At 42.6% G+C, this 15,285-nt stretch overlaps 1 protein-coding gene across 1 annotated transcript in view; it reads right to left on the bottom strand.

The window, feature by feature from the left end:
- Positions 1 to 15,285, bottom strand: part of RASGEF1C (RasGEF domain family member 1C) — a 108,971-nt gene that overhangs the window by 92,718 nt on the left and 968 nt on the right. The gene's annotated exons all lie outside the window — the stretch shown is intronic.

Raw genomic sequence — 15,285 nt, 5'->3', positions numbered from 1 at the left:
ACCCGCGGTAAGTTCGAACTAAGATACTTCGACTTCAGCTACGTTATTCACGTAGGTGAAGTTGCGTATCTTAGTTCGAAGTGGGGGGTTAGTGTGGACCAGCCCCAAGAGGCAGAAGTGGAGTCGATGGGGGAGCCGCGGCCGTTGATCCCGTGACGTGAGGACGGGAGCTAAGTCGATCTAAGATACGTCGACTTCAGCTACGCTATTCTCGTAACTGAAGTTGCGTATCTTAGATCGATCCCCTTCCCCCCAGTGTAGTCCAGCTGGGAAACTGAAACAGCTTTTGGGAAATGAAAGTCTAAATTTGGGGTTTGCAGGCCATTGCCAGAAAAATAGGGGTTTCACCTCCTAAACTTACAGGAAGCAATCCCTCCACATGCTCACTGTGCGGCGTGTCCTCTTCAAAAAAGAGCTAAGACTGCTAAGTGAAAGGACAGCATTTGGAGGAGCAGGATTCAGACTAGTGAGAATGTACCATAACAACGAGACTTACTCAAAATCCTCCCGGCCGGGCAATTCTCTGGTGGGCCCTGGGGCACGAAACTCTTTTGTTGCCAGGTGCTGAGGCTAATGTGGTTGATTTTGCTACAGCAGAATTGCTGGACACAGATTTAAGGAGAAAATACAGTGAGAGGTTTGGGACTGGCTGGAAACACGAAAGGGGAAGCAGATGGGTCGACGCTGTTTACTGCAGTGCTCTTTAATGTCACATGCGCTCCTTTTTATTTTGAACCAGAACAGCATGGCATATCTGGGGGAGAGGATGGCATGGACACCCTTTTCTCTCTTCCCCAGCTACCAAAACCACCTTAGGTCCACTCCCATTAGCCCCAACAAAAATAACCTCTGACATCCCCAGCCATGCAGCCATCACTAGTAATTAGATTCACACGTGTAGGGAGTTAAACTTGAAAGATGTTGACTCTGCTTCCGGCATGCAGTGTGTTGTGGAGGGCTTTGGCCCTGTAGACTCTCTATTGGGAGTGCCTGTGTCTGTTCCTGAAGGCTGAGCTCACCTTTCCGCACTCAGGATCAAATCCTGGTACTATTCAAACAACCTGAGCAGCCAAGCCATGCATAGGAGAAGGGGAGCTGGAGAAAGGATTCTTTCCCTCAAAGGCAAAGCCCTAAGAATTCATTAGCACAAACACCTGCTCCCAGTGCCACGCGGGAAAAAAACAGCTGGTCTATCTACATAGCTGTCCATAGGGTCAATCTAAGCAGTCAGTCCTAACAGAGGTATAGTAAGCACTGAAACCCAAAACATGGACCTGAAGCTTCTACTCCAGTGCCAGCAAACACTTGGGAATGTTTATTTGTCTCTAGCGTTTGCCTGATCACATGTGGTATTATTGCTGTTTTCATATCATTCCTATGAAAGTGCCACATTTTTCAGGTGGGGTCATAAAACATGAGGCAGTCTGAACAGCAAATGTTGAAATATTTCCCCACAGCAATATGCAATACTGGGACATAGGGAATATTTACAGCTTTTCATTATTTTATTTTTATAAGCAGTAAACAATCTTTACACTGAAATGATGTCTTACACTGACAGTCTCTGTTTTTGCTTTTCAGAAAAGGAATACTGATGAGTGGTCGGAGAACTGGCAAACGTAACTTGTGAGCACCGACTTCTCTGATCTTTCCAAGGAAAAAAGGAAAGATTTGTTTCTTTCTTAATGAATTTCTGTCTATTCCTCTTTTAAATTGATGTTTCTAAACCAGTTCTTTGATACATTTAATTTTCTGAATGGTACATATCATACACACTTTGATTAGAGAGAGACTCTGAGCCTTGGAATACAACTTTTCTGTAGTTCTGATGACTCGAAAGGTAATTTCTTGCAATACTTTTGCAAGAAATTGCAATAAGTCAGGCACTTCTAAATCAGAAAGCAAATTTTTCTGCTTACTGGTGCAGGCCTAATGTTTGAAGAAGTTTAGCAACCCTGAAAACATCTATACTTAGATGGCAAAGAGCCTTTAGCGGCAGCCTTCTAAGGTAGTGAGATTTCAGACCTTAGAGTCACACCTTTCTGATTATCATTTTGCTATTTTTTCTGCATCAGTTTTGTTATGAACCACTACAATTAGAGACTAATGGTACCTAGTGTTAATTTCTAGATGATTAGTTCAGAATGTTCAACACATGTTCAAATTCAAGTGGGAAAGAGCAAGTCTACAATCAGTGTAGGGTGACCTGATGTCCCGATTTTATAGGGACAGTCCCGATTTTGGGGACTTTTTCTTATATAGGCTCCTATTACCCCCCCACCCCCATCCCGATTTTTCACATTTGCTGTCTGGTCACCCTAAATCAGTGTAATGGGATACTAAAAGCACAAAATCTCATGACCTGGAAGGGCAAGAAACCAATACTCCAACATTGGATTCCCAGCAATTCCACTTAAGTATTTCACTTTTTCTAGCCCCAGCAGGTCATAAAATACTGGAACCTCAACATTTTCAATATTCCTTTGATCTAGTCACACACTTTTTATGCTGGTCCATTATCAACAGTTAACATCCTGAGCTTGCTGAGTCAAGGTGAAACGCACAATTCAGCCTTTTCTTTACCCCGTTGCAGATGTAGTGTGTCCTTAAATGGTCTCTACTGACAATCACACATGCTTTACCTTTTCTTTATAATAGTTCTGGTTAAGACAGTATGTGTGTTTCTAAGTAATATTGAGCTAGTTGATATCTTTGAAAAAATTAAACAGTTCCCTCCCCCCCAAAATACACACAGAGAAGAATAAAATAGTCTAATAAAGGAGAAAGAAGATGGGTAATATCCACCAGACTGAGCCCCTTGTTGTAATGATGGAACAGCTCTTGTTTTCTGGCTCAGGATATAAACAAGTTCCAGAGAGTTCTATCGTTCATTGCTAATATTTAACAATTTTTTTTATCTTCAGTATAGCACCTAAGAACCCACTTACAGCTACTCAAAGTCTAGTATGAAACAGTATTGTTGAAAAACTAAATGTCACTTGTAAAAGTGTTGCTTTGATTTTTCTGTGATTAAAGTTACTGGCCAATTCAATACAATGCATAGGTTTCATGGGTGTCAACATGTCTGTATTGTATCCGTGCACAGTTGGATAACTAGTGCACAGTCTGTTTAAAAGGGGCACAAGAAGTGACACTGGTACATGAGTTCTCTGTGAATATATATGTGCTGAGCTGTGCTGCTGAGAGTAGAGTGTGTATTTTAATGAAAGCCTGGTTAGTTTACCCTGTCCAGTGTGGATCTCTATTCCTGTGAGCAGTCTACACCAAGACAGAACAATGTCTTCACTGCAGAGTTAACCTGGGGGTGGGCACCTGGGCTAGGCTAGCCCAGGTGAGAGTATCCACACTGCAAATCCACCCCTGAGCCAGACCAAGTAGTTGTGTCCACACTGATGCTGCACTCATCCATGGAGGGGGGTGCTAAGACTTCTGGGGCACATCCCATGGTTCTTAGTGTTGCACTAAGTGGCACCATTCTATTAATTGTTTTGCAGCATATTGTCCAAGGCAGGGAGCTGTGACCTTTGGTCGTCTGCTATGTTGCCTTGAGAGCTTTGATTTTCTCCCTGCACCGAGGTCATGTCTGCCAGCTAACGGAAGACGTCCTCACAGAACTGCAGATTTCAGATATATCTCCTCTAATTTGGGCTCTTACTGACTTCACACCAGAGGTCCACCCGAACCTTGGCGTCAGTATCTGGCCAGCTGGCAGCACTCTAGGAGGATTTTTCCCATCTCTGTTTAAGTGCTGTGGAAGTGCAGCAGAAATGTAGCAGGCAAACATGCTGAACCGGTGTGCATAAAGTGATAGGTGACATGGACAGCAGAAGAAGGGAGTAGGCAGAGAGCAAGAAAATATGACCCTGGTGGAGTTGTTTGGGGAAGGCACTGAAGGACTTTCAGCACCTGAGTTAATTCGCCTGCATCCACACTGCAAATTGGTCTGGTTTCCAGCCTGAGTGAAAGTGGAGCCCAGATTCTAGCCTCTCTAGCCAGGCCAGCTAACCCAGATTTAAAGCATGGGTCAGAGGTTTGTGTGTATGGACAGTAGCTGGGCAAGGGGCCACACCTGAATAAGAACCTGGGTTAACTCTGCAGTGAAGACCAATCCTCAGAGAATGGGAAGACCTCCTTGGCTTAGTTCAGCAATCCTAAATCCTGCAGCATCAACTGTACCAAAGGTCCATCCCTATCCCCAGTACACACCCTGTAATTACTCCGAGACCTGTTGCCACAAGACCACATAACAAGCTAACAAAGGGGCAAATGCTCAGCCTGTTGATGTGTGGAACTGGGAGGTTCAGCAGCCCAGGCGGAGTTATAAACAGGCGACGGCATGAAAATTAAATAAGTCCACGCGACAAACCCAAGCATGAATCTCTCTGTGTGGATTTACATCAAGCCCATCTTCCCCTCTCTGTCAGGATAACTAGACTGCTGTTGGCTGTTTTAAGAACTTGCTTGGAAAATAGCACATCACCCCCGGAGCCATGGTCACACAGAGGACATAAAACCACAAACCACTGGATGACGTATACCCTAGCCTGGCACAATTCACTTCACATTCATGGAAAGCGAATAAACCATCTGTGGTTTTGTGATGTGTTAAAGCCAATTGTTCAAACCCATCCCCTGCTGGCCCTGAATTTGGCCCGGCGCTCTGACAAAGTGCTCGTTTCCCCAGTGACACACACAGGCCGGTGCAGTGACAGTTTTCACACCTCCTGCACTATCTGGAGGACTCGTGAAGGGGACAGTTCTAGTTGACTCCCCTCAGCCAGTGCATTAGAATGTTGGGGGCTTCACCCAGAGCACACATGTGATGAGGCTGCCGCCCACCTTTCCCCTGGGAGGCTAAACAGGTCTCACCGTTAGACAGTTTTTCTTGCTATTCCATCTACACATTTCCCTTTACTTAATTTCATCCCTTCGTGGCCGCAAAGTGCAAATAGGTTTCTATTACTATGGACATCAAGATGCTCAATGGGACTTTCACTATCAAAAATAGTTGGCATACCGCAGCTGTACCGACACTGATGCATTTGTCATCTCAAGTATAACATTTGCTCCTTAGCATGCATATTATTTTACAGAGTGCAGTTGTCATGCATTTCCTCAATCCCAACAATTTAAAACCCTTTACACTTTCCTCCCTCCATGTGCTCATAAAAGTCACTTGCCACGTGGATTTTTTTTTAAATTGACCCTTTCAAAACATCAAAATCAAAGTTTTTCTAGTGACAGAACCTTAGATTTCTCATTTTAGCTCCTTAAATGCCTATGAATGTGGCAGTATACGATGGGTTGTTTTTCCTTCAACATACAATTAAAAACCATGGGTGTATCTGTACAGTTGAGTGTGAGATGTGATATATGCAAAATGGAATGAACAGAATTGTAGAGCAACCCATGTGCACAATTAGGCCTATAAAAATGAACCCAGGTATCTTATTAACGGATATTAGAAAGTAGGTACAATTACTTGGCTAGCGATGCCGGCAGAACTTTCTCTTTTAAAATACAAACATTCAAAGGGGTATTTATGCTTTGTGGGGGAAACATTCCTACTTTCATTTTCCAAAGCTCAAAAGGCCAGATCAGTTACACCAGTATAAATCCAGAATAACTCCAATGGATAAATAAATTGCTGGACTGATTCTGGATTTACATCAATTTAACTAACACTTTGCAAGAGAAATACTCCTGACGACATGCTCTTCCTCACTATGGCATTTAAACTCCTACTCCAGCCCCTGCTAGACCTGTTGTGTTGATATCTACTGACTTATTGACTCCAAAGCGCTTTCGATCAGGATAGTGCTTGCCTCAATATCTCTGCTGAATTTCACTTTTAATGACCTGATCCCATTAATGTCAATGGAAAGACTTGAGAGATGGATGAAGTTGTAGGTGCTTAGGAGTAAACTTTCCCATCTGGCCATGAAAATTAGAAAATCCAAACTGTTTACCCTACCAATTGTATTTTTTCTAGTACAAAAACGCCAGATCTAGGAAAGTTTCCAAGATGTTTTTGTTTTAGAATTCAAATACAATATACAGGGCTTGATTCTCCTCTCGTTCACGCTGGTGTAATTCAGGAATAACTCTCAATGGAGCTCCCTCAGTGCAAAATGGATGAGAGGGGAAGTTAGGTCTATCCTACACCTCACCTAATTTATGCTTTATTTCTATTTTATAATAATAGCCTGGGTTAGACTGTTAGTTAGATGTGCACACTCCCCTAATGGCTGCTAGATTTGTATTTTATGTTTACAGTTGAATTTTATGACTATACTTTGTCATATCACTGTTGTCATTTGTGGTTCCATTTACAGAATGTACCTTACGACTTATGATAATACACAAAACTGTTAGCTCCTAAGAGAGAGTTCCCACATTTATATCTCAAGAGAAAGTTCCCTCTGACAGATGCAATCAGTGACATTTTGTCAAAACTGTCTCTTTGAAACATGTATGTTTTTTACAATAGATTCTGTACTCCTGAATATTCATGTTGTGTGGTAATGACAGTGTGGTAAACTCTCCAAAGCATATCAATTTGAAATCAATGACCTTTAAATTACCTAACAACAATAGCAGCATCACACAACATCTTCCATGTGAAAAGAATCCAAGTTATTTTCATTAGCAAGGCTCACTCTTGGATGTGTGCTTTCCATGTGATCAATCCACTTTTGGAAGGTACTTATTAAATAGGGCTTTACTATTAAAAACAAATACAAACTATTTAGTAATACACAGTTGTACTGCAGTGTACAAACTAAACATAGTGTAGATGATTACATAGGTTAGTGATCTACTATGCAGTATTGATAAATAATAAGATTAAAAGCAGAAGACGATAACTTCCTAACTGTATACATCTATTATGTAATCATATCTTATAACCAGTTACTTATTCAAGATATGAAAAGTAAGGAACCTACATTGTATTCGATATTATAAAGAATGTATTTAGGATAGTAAAGTTAATGTGATTTATGCACATGCTTAACTTTGCTGAACGGGTGGGACCTGAACAAATGCTTAACGTTAAGCAGGTGCTTAAGTGCTTTGCTGAATCAGGGCTTTAAATCACTCAGTCATCTGGTCACAGAATAGTTTTTCCAACAGATGCATTTCAATCTTCACATATGCCTGATCTTTAGTAACCAGGGGATTCAGTATTTGCAGCTGTCTGTGTAGCTTTGATACATTATTTAATACAATATTAATTTAATATTCCAACCATAAATGATCCATATGACTGAAACTTCAGCCCCCATGCTCCCATCTGTACACATGGATAAGAAGGTTCTACCGAGTTCCTGGTCCACAGATTGGGAGGGAGAGAGTTGAGAGGGCCAGGAGGCATCTGCAGATTCTTCCCCACTTCTCTCAAATCCATGGAGCATAGTAATTTATACTTATTTCCCCTTATTGTGTGAAACTTCCCTAAGAGTGGTCCCAGGGGCAGCTATGGATGGGATAGCAGAGTCCCAGTAGCATGACTCCTGTAGGAAGCAAGCATGCTGTCCAGCAATAGCAGGAAACAAAGAAGGGAAGGGCGCAGTCAACAATCCACTGAGCGGATGCCATTTGCCTCTGGTGGATCCCCCATCCAATAGAAGAATTAGAGGGAAACTCCATATGTGCATACTCATCATTCCGATAATCTGTATTCGGGTATCTCAACATAAAGAAGCACCAGACCTTCAGTTTATAACAATGTAGAACATTGTATCTTCCTGTATATGTGGATTTCTCTTAAACCTGATTTGATTCATATAAGATAAATTGCTATTAATGTTTACCATGGAACATGCTGTCAATACCACACATGCTGTATGAGGTTTATATGACTGCAGATGCAGCACCTACGAACTGGAGTGAGGCAGGAGAGCAGGAACAGATGGGGGTCTGGGATAAGGAGGACAGGAACCAGGAGCAAGCAGGAATGCAGGGCTCAGGTAAGCAGGAAAGGTCCATAGTGGCTGGCAAGCAGGGATTCCTCTCGTTGCTCAGATAACTTCTTTCCTGTGCCTCTTCCTAGCTTATATAGAGATCCCCAGCCAATCAGGATATTTTCCCCAATCAGGAGCTTAAGGAAAAGAGCCATTTGTGAGCTAGCAAATCACTGGTTTCCTTCTCCGGTTGCTCAGGTGAGCTGTGGGATGGTCATTATGGCCTAAGCATCGCCTGGGGACCCATGGGCCCAAGTTTGAGGTCACATGCCTAACTGCAAACATCTTCTTAAGTTCAGTTGAATTCAGTAGGACTTTAAACACATCCCTGAACAGAGATCCTTTCTTGGATCAGGACCATGGTAAGACTCTCAATTCAGTATTTAGAGTTCCTCCTGGAACGTACTGTACTACACCAGTTAGCTGATAAATACTGTTCTCACTGCTGACATCCTTGAGTTGCTGGGGCAGAACCAAGATTATAAACAGAAAGAAATAGTTACATTTCACATGCGTTAAATAAGGAGAAACACGGTCAATGTTTGCCAAATGGGAAAGGACAAAATCAGCTGGGGAAACTATGGTGAAGCTTTTAAAATAATGATAGAGGTAGAAGGGAAGTCTCTCTTCAGCCAAATAACCTGGCATGTACTTCTAACAGGAGATAAAAGATTAAAGGACTTTTTTCCCCTTGAAGCAACAGATGAAAAATAAGATGAATAATAATTACTAATGTGTCTATTCATAAATGCCAGGTGCAGAACTGCAGTAAAGAGCACAAGAACTAGAAGTGCTATTCACTGATGGAGTTTATGATCTAGCAGGCACCACCGAAAGCCCATTGGGTCATTCATAGAACTGGTGGGTTAATTTAGATGAGAAAATGCTCTAAAAAGGTAGAGGTGTGTCCACAGTATTTATAATACCAGTGAACATCAGAGTGCACCGAGCAAGTCAATCTGAAAGTTCATAACTATAGTATGGGCATAATTAGAGCAGGGTGAAAAACAAAATTTCCATCCTGTGGAAAATTCTGAGATTTCAAAATGTGGTTTTGTACCAAACTGGGATGGAAAAGTAGAAATTTTGGAATTTATCATGAAACTAAATATTCCTACATATTTCATTTCAGAAAAGTCTAAATGTTTCATGTTGCCTTTGTTTCAACTTTTATGTTATATAATTTACAACATTATAAATATCTGTGTATTATATAATGTTACTATGATAAAGTCAAAATGAAATGTTTCAATGATATCTCATAAAAATGTCAGTGAAATCAGTATATTCCCACAAAACATTTTGACATAATCAAATCCATATTTTCAGCAGAAAATTGTTCAGTCGGAAAATCTTTGACCAGCTCTAGACAAAAATCTTCATATCAAACACAAAAGGAAAAAGGCACTTCTGGGCATCACAGCTTCCTGGGATTCCAGCAGTTGAAGATCCTGAAGTATCTAAGGATTGTGAACCTTATTGACAGAGTGGGTACAACTCTTTGGTGATGGAGGCAGACCACATGCCTGCCATGCACTCTCTCTAAATGTCAGGTATGCGCATTAGAAAGTGTGAACAATGCAAAGCAAATTCTTCTGTGTTTAAAGTTCAGCCATTCTCTTGGTATATATTCCTGGAATGTGCTGAAATAAAGCAAAGGAAAACCATGCAGAGAGGCAGCTCAGAGCCACAAGTGACTTTAGTTAAATGTCAGAACTGGAAACAACCAGGGTTTGCTTACCAACCTTTAACACACACACGCCTATTATATATATTTATATGTATATACTGTATACACTGGTCCATATTCTCCAGTATGCTAATACACTTTGCAAGCAGTATAAAGTGGCCTTACGCCAGCCTGAGATCCCAGCTGAGAATTTCCCTTGTACAGAGGAAATCTACGCCGGTGCCAGATATCTCCCCTTTCCCTGCCTAAAGGGGGATAAAGGGACATATCGGGGGCTTGGCTAAGCTGAGCTCTGCTATACCTGATCTTCTGCTGACCTTAGGAACTTTACACCTGCGGCAGAACACAAAAGCAAAACCCTTCCCTCTCTAAGGTGTCCCAGGACCAGGGAGCCCTGAATCAGAGATCACAACCACTCCTTGCCTACTACACCTGAGCAAGATTCAGCATGGATAGAAGGTTATCATTTGATAGTATTTTAACATGCTTGTTGATTACCGTTGCAGGCAGAGAGTATTTTGGTTTTGGGCCTGATCCAACAGACGCTGAAGTCAATGGGAGCCTTTTCATTGATTCCAATGGCTGATGGGTCAGGTCAGGCCCTTTGAGAGCATTTCAGAAATATCAAGGAATTTGCTGTTTTAACTGAATGTCACCCCTGATTTCAGGGCAGTTGTGGCGTAGTATTCATAGCACAGGTTTGGGGATAACAATGTCCACACGTCTCATTAGGAAACTAATTAGTGTTCGTTAAGCACTTTGAAGATGAAAAGCACTAAGCATTAATCAGGAGAGATTTCTGGTCCATACTGACATTATTTGAAATATTCATATTAATTACTCTTTTCATTCAAGGCAGAAGGAGATCCGTTCCCAACATTTAGGGAGAGCAGACTTGACACTGCCAAGGTGCTGAGCACTTGGGCCAGGATGCAGCAAAGCACTTTAGTGCGACTGCTCACATGCGTGAAGTTAATGACAGGGTTAAGTGCCTTGCTGGATCAAGGCCAGAGTGCTTAGCACTTGGCAGGATCGAGCCCTGGAAGCAAAGAATAGCATTTCTCTGTTCTGAAACACAAAGGAAGAGCAACGTCAGGACATAAACGAATACGGTACCATCCCAACGAAGCATCAAGTTGGCCGATTTCTGCATTCCTAAAGAAGCCCATCTGCGTGAGGGATGCACAGGAGTAAGTTTACTTAGACAAAATATTTCCACCATAACCAGCCTACCTATAATTTGTCAAGTACAGGGTCCTTATGCAAGGACAGGAGAAGAGCAGAAAGCAGACTGATCTCACCATGCAAATTTAATTTACCCAGGGAAGACTTAGATACTGTGGAGCTGGGCTAGTTTTAAAAGACCCTCTTGGAACATAGGAATTGCCACACTGGATCAAACTAACACAGGTCACCTACTCCAGGATCCCGGCACCAACAGTGGTGATGGGACATTCCAGATGCCTCAGAGGAGGTGCTGTAGACAGTTATGAGATAATACACTTGGAAGGAGCTCCTCCTAAACATCCACAAAACGGACACATTATCCTCCTGAAAACTCTCCTTTGCTGTGAAGTCTACAAAAACCTTGCCATTGGCTAGGTTGCTGGTATGCGGAAACCACAGCCTCTCATGCCAACCAATGTGGTCTCATTGTTTTCCTTGTACTCTCCCCCATTGATCTGTCTGTATCCATCTGCTAGTCTTTAAGGTGCCACCAGACTCCGTGTTGTTTTTGTAGATACAGACTAACACGGCTACCCCCTGATACTGGTATCCATCTGTTGTCTCTTGTCTTAGACTCTTTGGGGCGAGGACCATCTTTACGTTCTGTGTTTGTACAGCAGAGATATTCTAGAGCTCCTAGGCATACAGTAATACAACTAAATAATAATAATAATAACCTGCCCCCAAAGGAAAGTCTCCTCTTAACCCACAGTAGTTAGACACTGGCGTAAACCCTGAAGCAGGAGGTTTATATCCCTTTCAAAACTCTTGTTTATTTTCATATTTACAATTCTAACCCGGGATATGCCTGTGATCCATATAAATGTCTAGTCCCTTTTGAATCCTGCTAAACTCTTGGCCTCGATGATATATTGTGGCAATATGTTCCATGCACTAATTGTGCATTGCATGAAGAAGTATTTCCTGTTGCATCACACCAGCCTGCTGATTGGTCGATTAGTGTCCTGTGTCCTTTAGTATAAACAAATAGTCGGCCTCCAGGTATAATTTTGAAAACTCTCTGCTAAAGAAGTATATAAAGCAAAGCCTTAGGCAATTCAAGGACCACTGCAGAGAGCCTGGTTGCGGAAAGATCTGTAAACATTATCCAGATTACACACAACAGTACCACACGCAGCCAGTGATGTGAAAATCATGAATCACATTCTTACCCAGCTAAACTAACCAAAACTCTAAAGAAGCCTGCTAATTATTTCTAAGGACTTTTAATATTACTGTCCCTAAATTTGATTAAATACCACTCTAAATCCTTTCAACTGAACATCATTAGAGAAAGCCGGCTTGATGGGGCAATAAAAATGTTTTCTGTTTCCCATCGACTAATGGCTCTTCTTCAGTAAAACATGCTATGTTTTAACATCACATAGCGCTCTTCCTCTGCTAAACTGGGGGAGCTGTGATATAGGGTTCAATAAGCATATGATCCTCCTCTTTGCTGATCAAATTAAGACTATTTAAAACTCTGTGCTTTCGAAGCACAGCAGGTTCCAATGGAGAAGTGTTAAGATCTCCAACTGTTCTAAACTGACAAGCAGGAAGGGGTGGAATTACATCATTTAAAACCACTGCAAAATGGGAAAGACAGGTTAATGCAGCAGCAAAGGAGAATGTTAAATTTCCCCATCTTCTTTGCAAGGAATGTGTCAGTCCCAGGGCAGAGAATTTTTCCAGTATAAAACTAATACACTCTAGTGCAGAGGTTCTCAAACTGTGGTCCGTGGACCACCAGAGGTACACGAGCTCCATTCAGGTGGTCCATGGATAGTTCTCTATAAGATGCGCGCCTGGGCGGCCGCACATGAAAGAATGAAGGGCCACCCACCTAATTAGTAGAGTTGCACAGGCGTGGCTCCACTAATTAGGTGCCTGGACCCTGGATAAGATGCACATGTAAGGTGAGATGGTGGCCTTGAGTGGAATAGAGAGTAGGCGGGAGGGGGCAGTGGGGTGAGAAGAGGAAGTAGGGGGGATTTGGGGTGTGCAGGGCTGCAGTGGCCAGAGAAAGAGGCGGCCAGAGACCCCCCCCTCTTTCCCAGCCCCAGCTTGGGGGCTGCTGCGGTGGAGGAGAGAGGGAGAGATCCCCCTCCTTCCCAGCCCCAGCTTGGGGGCTGCCATGGCAGGGGAGAGAGGGCACATCCATCACATTAAAAAGGTAAGACTACTGATATTAAAATATGAGTTGTGTGCTTTTATTTGTAGAACAAATTAAGGTTCTTTTTATATTTACCCAAAGCGCTTTACAATAGTTAGCTAGCGGTACAAACAACATTAGGAAAGATCAGTAAGTGGTCCGCTGAGACCCTCGGCAATTTTCAATTGGTCCGCAAAAAAAAAAAAGTTTGAGAACCATTGCTCTTGTGCAATTTTATATTGAGTGCTCATTATTTTGAGTTTGATCACTGCCTCTGATGGTGATTCCCTTAGAAGGGGGCTCAGAGAGGAAGTTTCCAAGAGGATACAGTCACGGTATTCCTCCCAATTATGCCACAGGGAAACGGGGTTTGACTCCATGCAATAAGCGGTGTGTAAGGCTCTGTTCCAAACCTGTCTGAGCCCCAGGCATCTCTGCACATCCCAGGGGAGCAGCAGAAGGCCAAGGCAATCTGTATGGAGTCCCCATGTCTTCCCAAGGATAACAGGCCCCTAGCTCCTTCCCACCATGCAGCACATCTCCCTGGCAGTACGGCTCTAATGGACCTGCACTACCAGGCACTCCCCCTGGCATGACTGCTCCCAGCCTTTCCCCAACCCGGCCCTTTGCTGTATTATTTCTTCCAGGTAACCTCTGTGAAGTCAGCGGGCAAACAATGTGTGTGCCTACAACACATCCCACCCCACTCTGGCCTGTCCCCATCCCAACAGACAGCAAATCCAATCCTCACTCCCCCTTCCACGGTCAGATCTCAACCAAAATGAGCTCCTTCCAAGGGGTCTTGGGAAGCGGGAAGAAGGAGGAGGGAGAACAGTACCACGCAGGCTCAAAACACCTCTTCCTGGGCAGGAGAGGGGAGAGCCAGGTGCAGTGAATTTTCTTTGTGTGTGGATCTAGACAGCATGAACTGTCCCACTGTTAGGACCTGGCAGTGCAGGTCCTAGTCAGTGGGAGTTTCGTTTGAGTAAGGATTGCAGGATTGGGCCTTTTGTGTCATGCTGGGGTAGGATGGAGTAAGATTATATGATTTAACAATCAAAAAATGGATCAAATTTTCCTCTCGCTTACACCAGTGTAAATCCAGAGCAATTCCATTTAAATCAATGACTAGAGTCACTCTGGATTTCCACCAGTGTAACAGAATTTGGCCCAAAATGTGGATCCCATGAAGCTATTGCAGTGAAGAAAGTTATAAATATACAAACCTCCTGAGCAGCAGTTTTCTTCACTCCAATTAAAAAAACCCACACACACTGCAGAGAAAATGTAAGTGTTAGTATTGTCTTTCCTTGACTACAGACAGCTACGCCACGAAACCTGTATTAAATTAACATGGAGTGGCTTAAACCAACACAGACTTAAAAAGGGTTCAGAAAATATAGTCCAGGAACAAATCGTTCCTGTGCATCTCTCTTTCCTCTCATGCCTTGAACTTCACACTATGCCACTACCTCTTTGAAGCACGGCTGCACGGACTGGATCTTTCACACCATGCATCATAACATCACTGGCTATATCGTTTCAATCTCCAGCACGTAGTATTAAACAGATTACTGGCAGGGTCCACTGCAGCTGCTCCTGTGGGGTGTTAATTAGTACTAGGGACGCGTTCATAGCGTAAAAGGATCTTTGAGAGCCACAAAGATATACAATGAAAAGGTAAATCCAGAGACTGAATTAATAGGAATGTGCATATTACAGCTGTTCTAAACCATGGGTTACTGCATGTGCCTAGCTGGTGATTTTCAGAATCTAACTTGTCCATTTTGAGGGTTTGTTTTAAATAACAGGAGCAAGTCCACCACATTCTATATAGATTAATCTCCTGAAAAAATAGCAATAGTAAATATATAAACCGAGCTGTCTTTCAAACAGCTCCTGAAATGACATTTCCCCAGTGTTTTTCTACAACAGCTGCGTCAATTGAAATCAAATTTGGTTTAGAGAAAATTACTCTCCAGTTGAGATTGTATATGTCAAGATTGAGCCTGAAACAAATGTTTAGAGCTAGGATCCTGGTAGCCCAGGATTCTTAATGGAAATAAAGATTAGCATCAGAGCAAGACTACTGGCTGCTCTGCCAAATCCTCAATACAGGACGTGTGTGCACAGGAGCAAAGCGATAACTGTCTATAAATAAAAGAATATTGCACTGTCAAGTTTTTGGAACTGGAGTTAGAGCAGCAGAGATAAATAAAAACTTTGGTGAA

Source organism: Malaclemys terrapin, chromosome 8, assembly GCF_027887155.1.
Source record: "Malaclemys terrapin pileata isolate rMalTer1 chromosome 8, rMalTer1.hap1, whole genome shotgun sequence".
In the NCBI taxonomy this organism is placed as follows: domain Eukaryota; kingdom Metazoa; phylum Chordata; order Testudines; family Emydidae; genus Malaclemys; species Malaclemys terrapin.
Note: the sequence above shows the minus strand (reverse complement) of the source record. Positions and strands in the feature narration are given on the sequence as shown.